At 40.8% G+C, this 10,068-nt stretch overlaps 1 long non-coding RNA gene across 1 annotated transcript in view; it reads left to right on the top strand.

Annotated features, from left to right (window-relative positions):
* The window catches only part of LOC111086963, a 19,552-nt gene extending 10,067 nt beyond the window's left edge, over window positions 1–9,485 (top strand). The window contains exons 2-3 of the long non-coding RNA XR_002611671.1: window positions 143–148; window positions 9,475–9,485. This is a non-coding gene — a long non-coding RNA (uncharacterized LOC111086963). The remainder of the gene's footprint in view (window positions 1–142; window positions 149–9,474) is intronic.
* Window positions 9,486–10,068: the final 583 nt, after the last annotated feature.

Here is a 10,068-nt window from a genome sequence, read left to right as displayed (position 1 = left end):
GCTTGCTATTCATAAAAATTAATTTTATTCTGATGTCATATACACTTTTGCCCCCCCCCCCTCAGTGACACAGCGGTATGTCTGGGGACTTACAACGCTAGAATCCGGGTTTCGATACCCGTAGTGGGGAAAGCACGGATAGACCTTTGTGTAGCTTTGCGCTTAACTACAAAGAAACAAACATATATACTTAGTTATACAATTTCATTAAAGCTGCTACATAGCAAAACTTATAAACATAACATACGATCATTATCATTTCACATTCACTGACACCTTTGTCTTATCCTTCCCACAACGCATGGTGGGGTGGTGAGGGCGCTCGACTCACAACCTGCGGGTTCGAATCCACGTCACACCGAACGTGCTCGCCTTTTCTCACAACCTAATGGGTTCGAATCCACGTCACACTGAACGTGCTCGTCTTTTCTCACAACCTGTGGGTTCGAATCCACGTCACACCGAACGTGCTCGCCTTTTCTCACAACCTAATGGGTTCGAATCCACGTCACACTGAACGTGCTCGTCTTTTCTCACAACCTGCGGGTTCGAATCCACGTCACACCGAACGTGCTCGCCCTTTCTCACAACCTGCGGGTTCGAATCCACGTCACACCGAACGTGCTCGCCTTCTCAACTATAGGAGAGTTATAATGATACGGTCAATCTCACTACTCGTTGGTAACAGAACAACCCAACAGTTGGCGGTGGATCTTTCACTGCTAAATTAAGCACGGCTCGCGCAAATAGCCCTCGTGTAGCTTTACACGAAATTCAAAACAAAACAAACCTTCCTAAAACGCCTAAAACTTTTTGACGCCTCCTTCTTTAAACTTCTCTCTCCTTATATCGTGGTCTTGTGTGACCTAGTGGCTAGTGTGCCCGAACAGTGAGTCGGATGATTTATGTCTCGTGCAGTAGAAAAATCGCCCCGACCTTTAGATCCGGGCTTGAGTTATAAGAGTGACGGTCAAATCCCACTATTTGATCACGAAAAAGTTGACTAATTGCCTTCCCTTCAGCCCATCATTTCACAATTAAAGACGCCGAGCGCAACTCTTTGTGTGGCTATGCGCCAATTCCGAAACAAAAAACAAACCCTAATGAACAAACTAAGAATTTCAGAGAAACATCTGTAGTCTTAAATGTCTTTTTTGCCATAAATATTAGGCCTTAAACCTATTGGATGATTATGATTGTGTACCAACCAGAGTTGAATCACGTGAATTCACACTCGTTGCTGTTATTTTCTGTTTACATAATGCACTCTTTCGCTGAGTCGACTCACGTGAATTCACACTCGTTGCTATTATTTTCTGTTTACATAATGCACCCTTTCGCTGAGTCGACTCACGTGAATTCACACTCGTTGCTATTATTTTCTGTTTACATTATGCACCCTTTCGCTGAATCGACTCACGTGGATTCACACTCGTTGCTGTTATTTTCTGTTTACATAATGCACCCTTTCGCTGAGTCGACTCACGTGAACTCACACTCGTTGCTGTTATTTTCTGTTTACATAATGCACTCTTTCGCTGAGTTAACTCAAACAAAAAATAATAGCCACGAGTTGGAATTCCACCTAAAAGTTTTTGTTTTTTTTCTGCGCGCAATAGTATTCCTCCGCCCAAGTAGCTTGCGGTAAAATGAGTTACTAAAACTATTAACAGAAACATGTTGTAAATTCCCTCTGTACTTGTCACTCCGACATCATCACTGCTGTAGTTTATACATTCGTTTTCAGCGACCTCTTTTTTTTTTTTCTTCTACCCCTTGTCGTGATTTCCTTGTTGTTGTTTTTTTTTGTTGTTGTTGTTCAGCGAAAGTTTATTGGAACTTTTGCTTTAATAAATGACATAACGAGAGCTGCTTAAAACGGCCTAAAGTGGATTGCGCTGAAAGACAAAAACAAAAAATTAAATTGAAGATATTTTTATCTCTGTTTGGAGTCCTATGTGGGATTTCCCGAGTCCCGCGAGGCTTGAAGACAGCTTGTTTGTTAATAATTCCAAGATAAGTGAAATACAATGAAGTTCAAGTTGCGTGGTTGGAAAAGGCACGTGGGCAGTGAATACCCCGAGTCTCGTGGTAGGGGTGTGGTTCTAATTGACTGAAAATATCGTTCATAAAAACGCCTCTCGTTGTACAAAGTTTGAGGGAAAATCTTCTAATTACGAACCAGGATAAGGAGAATAATTCAGGTCCTCACGCTACCGAAATATCTTGCTTAATTAGGCCTCGTTTTAGCGTTAGCCACCCGTCTTTTGGTTATATCTTTAAGATCTTATCTATTGTACGACTTGGACGTAGAGGATCAGAATAATAGTACTTACAATGAAACGTCCTGTCTGCTAACAGATGGTTCTATACTATTTCTACTTCGAAATGGACTCAAAACGAGTTCTATTAAAGTCTACGATTTTTAAGAAGCTCTAAAATTCCCCTTGAGTCAGTCAGTTGAAATCTCTGAAATCCTCATGAGTCAATTAACTAATATTGTTTTTAAATCATATAGTTGTTATATCGGTGGTGGGACATTAGGTTCAAACGTTTCTTATGGCCGAAATCTCATTTTTAACCATTTTTTTAAATATATATATATATATGAGAGGTTGATTTGTTTTAAGCTCAAAGCTAAGCAAGGGGCTATGTGTGTTCTGGCCACCACGGGTATCGAAACCTGATTTTTAGCGTCGTAAGCCTTCAAACTTACCGCTGAGCCACTGGAGGGCAATTTAAAAAGAAAGTGAACCCTAAGATTTCGTGCTTGTTAAGAGCAATTATTTTGAGTAATCGTAAGATTACAACCAACATTCCAAAATGAGGGCTTAAATCTATCTAACAAAATCGTAGCTATAAAAAATAGACCTTGGTGAAACAATAAGTTCAGAGATAACGCACACAATAAAAGATCTAAGATTCCTTTTTTGTCGTAAATTCCTTCAAATTCTTATCGTAAATTAAACTCACATTAACGTCTTCAAGATATAAGTGGCCGCTAGAGGGCACTAAGTTCTTAAAGAGGTGTGGTCGTGATTTCTCTAGATATCTCAAAAATCGTGACTATAATTTTTTTCTTTATCAGAAGAAACCCGGGACAATGTCGTGACAAATAGTCAGTCCTTGTCTGTCGTATTTAATCTGGTTGTTAACCACAACACTTTAAACAGTAGTTTATACTATTTTTCTGGTCAGTCACGTGTACCGCGTGAGAGGATTCTACATACGTAGCGAGCTCATTCCAATGACGGACAATGACCGACACCTATCGTTGGATCAGGAAAGCTATGTTCGTTAAATAACAGGCTGGTGTGTTTTTATTTTACGAAAGAGTTGTTTCTTACGAGAGAGAAAAAAAAGGCAATACTTAAAATTTGTAGATTAACAAAACATGACATGGATTACTAAATGAGGCCTAATACAAATCAAATATACAGAATGACTTACGTCATTGGCACTAAATGTGTTTTTTTTTAATACAACAACGTTTCAACCGTCCTGCTCGGCACGTGTTTTGTGATTGTATTTATAACAATTTCAGGAAAAAAAATACATTTTGGTATTGTTACGTAAATGTGTATATTGATGTTTTTAGAGAAAAAGGATTCGAAAAAATTCGACAACTGTTCGACAGCAGTAATCATATGAGAATAAAATCGAAAATTAAAATATTTAAAAATCAGGAGCGTCATTTCTAGGGGGAGCCACCTCAACGCTCGGAGAGGCCCGAGTGGCAGATTTTATGAAACATTTCTAATCAGACCTGATTAAACAGAAATATGCAAATAACACGTTAACATAGGGCCCCCAACCAACTTGAGGGACCCACATTAGGACAGCCGTCTTGCTCCCTCCCCCAAGCATTTCGTGAAATGACTCTCCTAGTTTAAAATATATTGTTTCCCCGCAGTCTGTATTTTTTTTAAACTTAATTAGAATTGTTTTCCCATACTTCTGAAAGTTTAACACCGTTGTCCCTACTTCTGAAAGTTTAACACCGCTGTCCCTACTTCTGAAAGTTTAACACCGCTATCCCTACTTCTGAAAGTTTAACACCGCTGTCCCTACTTCTGAAAGTTTAACAGAATGTCTTATAACCCACTCAAACAAATCTAAGACAAATGATGGTACACCCTAAAGACTCCTTCCTCCTTTATCAACGGGGGTGGGGGTGGGGTCTACATGGTGCTACTGATATTTAGGAAGTTTAACATAGATAAAATGGAGAAAAGTGTAACCGAAACCAAAGAACATATTTCGGCAACAAAACTCTTCCATCCAGAACCTGCCCCCTCTGAGGGACTTACAACGCTAAAATCTGAGGTTCGATTCCCTGCAGTGGACGCAACAGGTAACCCAATATGGCTTTGCTCTAAAACAAACAAACCATCCAAAACGCAGCGTCATCACCGAGCATTGCCTAGAACACAGAATCTGCCAACAAAACACTACAAATGTCTCGAGAAAGGGAGAACATTTACAGTTTATATTCCAACAATTGTTCTCGCGAATAGGGACGGCGGTGTTGGTTAAGTCGTCCTCAGGTTCCTTTTACATATGGTATACGTGCGAACATTCTGATGTTAAGTCGTCTTCGGGTTCCTTTTACATATGGTATACGTGTGAACATTCTGATGTTAAGTCGTCCTGGTATACGTGTGAATTGGTGAGACTTCGTGGGTTTACGGGTGAAATGAATGTAATGTTCTTTATTTTTCGGTAGATTTGACCTCATTTCTCTTTTCCTTTGTGTGTTTCAATTTTTCCTGGACCCCGGTGGACGAGCGGTAAAACCGGGTTTCGATACCCGTGGTGGGCATGGTACAGATAGCCCATTGTCTAGCTTTGTGTTTAACTACAAACAGTTTCAGGGTTACGTGTCACTATTGTTTATTATGCAGTTTTTGTTATGAGTTGGGTGATAGGAAGAATCATTGAGATATCGGAATGAATGTGTTTGTTGTTTAAACACGTTCTGTAAAGTTCACATCAAATCATATAACGGTCGCAATGTCGCTGTAATAACACTATTTCTTTTCAGTGACATTGGTATTGCTTAAACGCAAGTAACGTTCATTTTAAGCCTAACGATGGTCGAAACTTTGCTGTAATGAGACAGCATTTCCTGTCAATGGCGTGGGTATTGTTTAAGTACCTGTCATGTAACGTTCATTTCAGTCCTCGCTCTTTTAACCGTGGGGGCGTTATAATGTGACGGCCGATCCCACTATTCGTTGGCAATAGAGTAGCCCAAGAGTTGGCGGTGGGTAGCGATGACTAGCCTTTCCTCTAGTCTTACACTGCTAAATTAGGGCCGGCTAGCGCAGATAATCCTCGTGTAGCTTTGCGCAAAATTCAAAACAAACAAACAAATTATTGCCATCTGTCGGTTATTCTCGGCATTATAACCAAGTATTTTAGCTTGGCGATCTTTACAAGCTATGTCTTTTCATCACTGTACCTGTTTTTGTTTTCCAACACAATAAACTTTTATATAAAGTGATATTTCGTTTCTTGAACGAAGTCATGCAACTGTGTGGTTTATTCACGTTTTTAACCCCTGGTGGCACTGCTGTAGCAGACTTTTTGATAAATGTCAAATTTTACTACCACTTAGCAACAATTCAACAACTACCTGTATTCGACACTCGCCGTCTGGAAATACCAGTGTGCTCACTTGTTTTATTGGCTTTATAAGCCTTTATGTTTTTTACTGATAGGAAGAGCGGGTGTTCCTTATTGCACATATTTTACGTTGATTGCTTAATGGTCATAACATTTAATGAACTTCTACCAGTTCTGGTCAGCTACGTAGGTAGCGCTACTGATTATTCTTAAGTCATTACCTTCTGTCTCATGTTGTTGTTGTTGTTGTTTTCATTGATCGTTGTTTGGTGAAGTGACCTGGGAGGATCAGGTCCATCCTGAACCTCTCCACCTCTACCCTTGGCTCTTGGTTTGGTTGTGAGTATCGTGGATGAAACCCACGTTAATTATTCGGTAGAAATCGGCCCGTCAGTTAGGAAAACTCAATATTATCTCTGCCACCGATGGTGACGAATGTTATGTTTTCACCCCTGTGTGTGTATGTATGTATGTGTGTGTGTGTGTGTTTGTTTGTCAGCAACATTTCTCGAAAACGGCTGAATGGATTTAAAACGAAAGTTGGTATAAATTTGGACTAGGTCCCAACTTAGACGTGATTAGTTTTTGGTGGTCAAAGGTCACAGCAATGTCACGAAAAAAAGAATCCCTATCTGTTCTATAACTCGGTCAAAAATGATCAGATTTTGATGAAACTTGGTGGACATGTGTAGAATATTATTCCTCATTGTTCTGCCAAAAAATGGTCCGTGTCAGCTCATAAAGACGGGAATACGGACACATTTTCGCATTCTTTGAGAGCCGAATATCATCAACGCTGCGTGACAGGGGTCTGCGCCCTCCTGAGTGCCCCTCTAGTTAAAATCATGCAGCCACTGCATGCACGTTACAATAGTTCGGTCGCACACGCGAGAGGCCCTTTTCAGGCCATGTCCATGAATGTAATACGTATATTTTTCGTGCGTTCTGGTATATGGGAACTTTGAGGGAACTTTTTAAACCACTTTCAGCTATTACACCACCTGGTGACAGCGATATGGGAACTGTTTTAACCACTTTGTGATCTTTCGCCACCTGGTGACAGTTATATGGAAACTGTTTTAACCACTTTGTGATCTTTCACCACCTGGTGACAGCTATATGGGAACTGTTTTAACCACTTTGTGAACTTTCACCACCTGGTGACAGCTATATGGGAACTGTTTTAACCACTTTGAGCTATTACACCACCTGGTGACAGCTATATTGGAACTGTTTTAACCACTTTGTGATCTTTCACCACCTGGTGACAGCTATATGGGAACTGTTTTAACCACTTTGTGATCTTTCACCACCTGGTGACAGCTATATGGGAACTGTTTTAACCACTTTGAGATATTACACCACCTGGTGACAGTTATATGGGAACTGTTTTACCACTTTGAGCTATTACACCACCTGGTGACAGCTATATTGGAACTGTTTTAACCACTTTGAGCTATTACACCACCTGGTGACAGCTATATGGGAACTGTTTTAACTACTTCGTGATCTTTCACCACCTGGTGGCAGCTATATGGGAACTGTTTTAACCACTTTGAGCTATTACACCACCTGGTGACAGTTATATGGGAACTGTTTTAACTACTTCGTGATATTTTACCACCTGGTGACAGCCACGTGGGAACTGTTTAAACCAAATTGTTATCTTTAACCACCTGGTGACAGTTGTGTGGGAACTGTTTTAACCACTTTGTGATCTTTTACCACCGAGTTACAGCTATATCGGAACTTTTTTAACCGGTTGAAATCTTTTATCACCTGGTGACAGTTATGTGAAACATATTTAACCAGTTTGTGGTATTTTATCATACAATGACAACTTTGAAGGAACTTTTTTTTTGACCAGGTTGGGATCTTTGTCCACCTGGTGATAGCTATGTGGGGACATTTTTTAACATCTGGTGACAGCTAATTGGGACTTTTTTAACCCTATAATTTTAGTGTCAGTTATGATACTGGTTATTTTCTTTCAACACACGTCCATGTCTCGTCACGTCTACATCCCTAATCCATAACTTATAGTGATTCAGTTTCCACTATAAATTGATATAAAAAATATGAAGCACGATAAGGTGTACTTTAGAGAGAGAAAAAAAATATTTTCCTAGAGAAAAAAAAGCGATATCAATTCGAAACAGCTTACTCGGAGAAACTAACACGTGATCTCGAAACTGACACCGCCCCCCCCCCTCAGTAGCGCAGCGGAATGTCTGCGGACTTACAACGCTAGAAACCGGGTTTCGATACCCGTGGTGTGCAGAGCACAGAGAGCCAATTGTGTAGCTTTGTGCATAATTACAAACAATCCACTAAGTATGTAGTCTGAACAGAAACGCCCCCCAGTGGCACAGCGGTATGTCTGCGGACTTACAACGCTAAAAACCGGGTTCGATACCCGTGGTGCGCAGAGCACAGAGAGCCAATTGTGTAGCTTTGCGCTTAACTACAACCAACCAAACTGTCGACGTATGATTAACTTACTTGTCGAATGGACATCAGTATTAGGCCTATCACTGCATTCTATATATAGTGCCTTAAGGATTTTCAAGAAATTCAGACTGAAAAAAAAAATATATATATATACCTTAAAATATTAATAACGTACACACGACGTTGACTTAATGTACAATAAAATTTGATTTATTAAAAACGGGGCACAGACCTGGAAAAGACGGAGTGTAAGTTTGTTTTTGAAGTTAAGCACAAAGCTATACAATGGGCTATCTGTGCTCTGCCCACCACGGGTATCGAAACCCGGTTTCTACCGTTGTAAGTCCTCGGACATACCGCTGTGCCACTGGGGAGCGAGTAGAAGTTACAAGTAAAACACTGACTTCCGTACATACTTAACACTAAATATGAATATAAACATGTGTTAAGACAATGTTATACTTTTAACTTTTACTCCCGGTGATGATGGCGAAATGCGCCGCCGAAATATGTGGACTTCGTTTAGGGGCTGCGCACCTTTTTAAATATACTAATCTTTTCTGTGCAATAATTCAACGTTGTGTGTGCGTCTTTGATATTTTATATGTGCGCGCAAGTGTCGCCTAATTTTGTGAAGTTATATCGTCTTTTCGCTCTTTAAAGGCCGGGCGTTGCCTAGCGGTTAGTGTGGGTCCGACAGTCCATGCCTTGCGCCTCATTACCGCCAAAAACGCGCTCCGAACTTTGAGTCTATAGTTACGTTATACAACTAAGAGTAACAGTCAAACCCCATTATTCGATTAGAGTAGCCCCAAGAATCGGTGTGGGGTAGGGGCGAACAGCTACCTTTCCCCTAGTTTATAAGTTAAACACTTTGTTTATTTTAGAGCAAAGCCACATTGGGTTATCTGCTCTGTTCACCGCGTATAATCGATCCCCGGCTCTTAGCGCTGTAAGTCCGTAAACTTACCGCTGTCCCGCCGAGGTACGCGTTCAAACTGGGTGTTGCGACTAGCTGCCTTCCCTAGGGACGGTATCGTGTAGCTTTGTCTGTGAAGGCCCGGCATGGCCAGGTGGTTAGGGCACTCGACTCGCAGTCTGCGGGTCGCGGGTTCGAATCCCAGTCCCACCAAACATGCTCGCCCTTTCAGCCGTGGGGGCGTTATAATGTGACGGTCAATCCCACTATTCGTTGGTAAAAAGAGTAGCCCAAGAGTTGGCGGTGGGTGGTGCCTTCCCTATAGGGTATAAGTCCAAAACTAGGGACGGTATCGTGTAGCTTTGTCTGTGAAACAAACACGTTTCTTTTCCTCTGAAATTTAATGCAAAGTATTATTCACCTACTTGAGGATTGAATCAAAAAAATCAGCGCCGTCTGTTGTTTACAGAGAAAAGTTTTTAATTAAGCATTATGAAAGGAACGTTTGTCAATAGAACAGTTTGTTTTATCAACTAATCCCGGTTTGGAAGTACGGGAAAATATTCATAACATTTCATTATTTAGCTGTTCGTGACCCAACCACAGCTGTACGTGACCCAACCACAGCTGTTCGTGACCCAACCACAGCTGTATGTGACCCAACCACAGCTGTATGTGACCCAACCACAGCTGTACACAAACGAAAATAATGAGTTTAACGCGCCCTCTCAGCAAAGAGAGAGAAAGATTTGAAATCCACTTCGATTATTGTGTTTTTACACCGGTTGTGTCTTGCTAAATGACAGTCGACAAACTGAGTAAAGGATAAATACCTTGATGTTAAAACTCGGGAGGCTGAGTAAAGGATAAAAACCCTGGAATTAAAACTCGGGAGACTGAGTAAAGGATAAAAACCCTGGTGTTAAAACTTGGGTGACTGAGTAAAGGATAAAAACCCTGGAATTAAAACTCGGGAGACTGAGTAAAGGATAAAAACCCTGGTGTTAAAACTTGGGTGACTGAGTAAAGGATAAAAACCCTGGAATTAAAACTCGGGAGACTGAGTAAAG

The sequence above is a fragment of the Limulus polyphemus genome, unplaced genomic scaffold (genome assembly GCF_000517525.1).
Source record: "Limulus polyphemus unplaced genomic scaffold, Limulus_polyphemus-2.1.2 Scaffold1586, whole genome shotgun sequence".
In the NCBI taxonomy this organism is placed as follows: Eukaryota; Metazoa; Arthropoda; class Merostomata; order Xiphosura; family Limulidae; genus Limulus; species Limulus polyphemus.
Note: the sequence above shows the minus strand (reverse complement) of the source record. Positions and strands in the feature narration are given on the sequence as shown.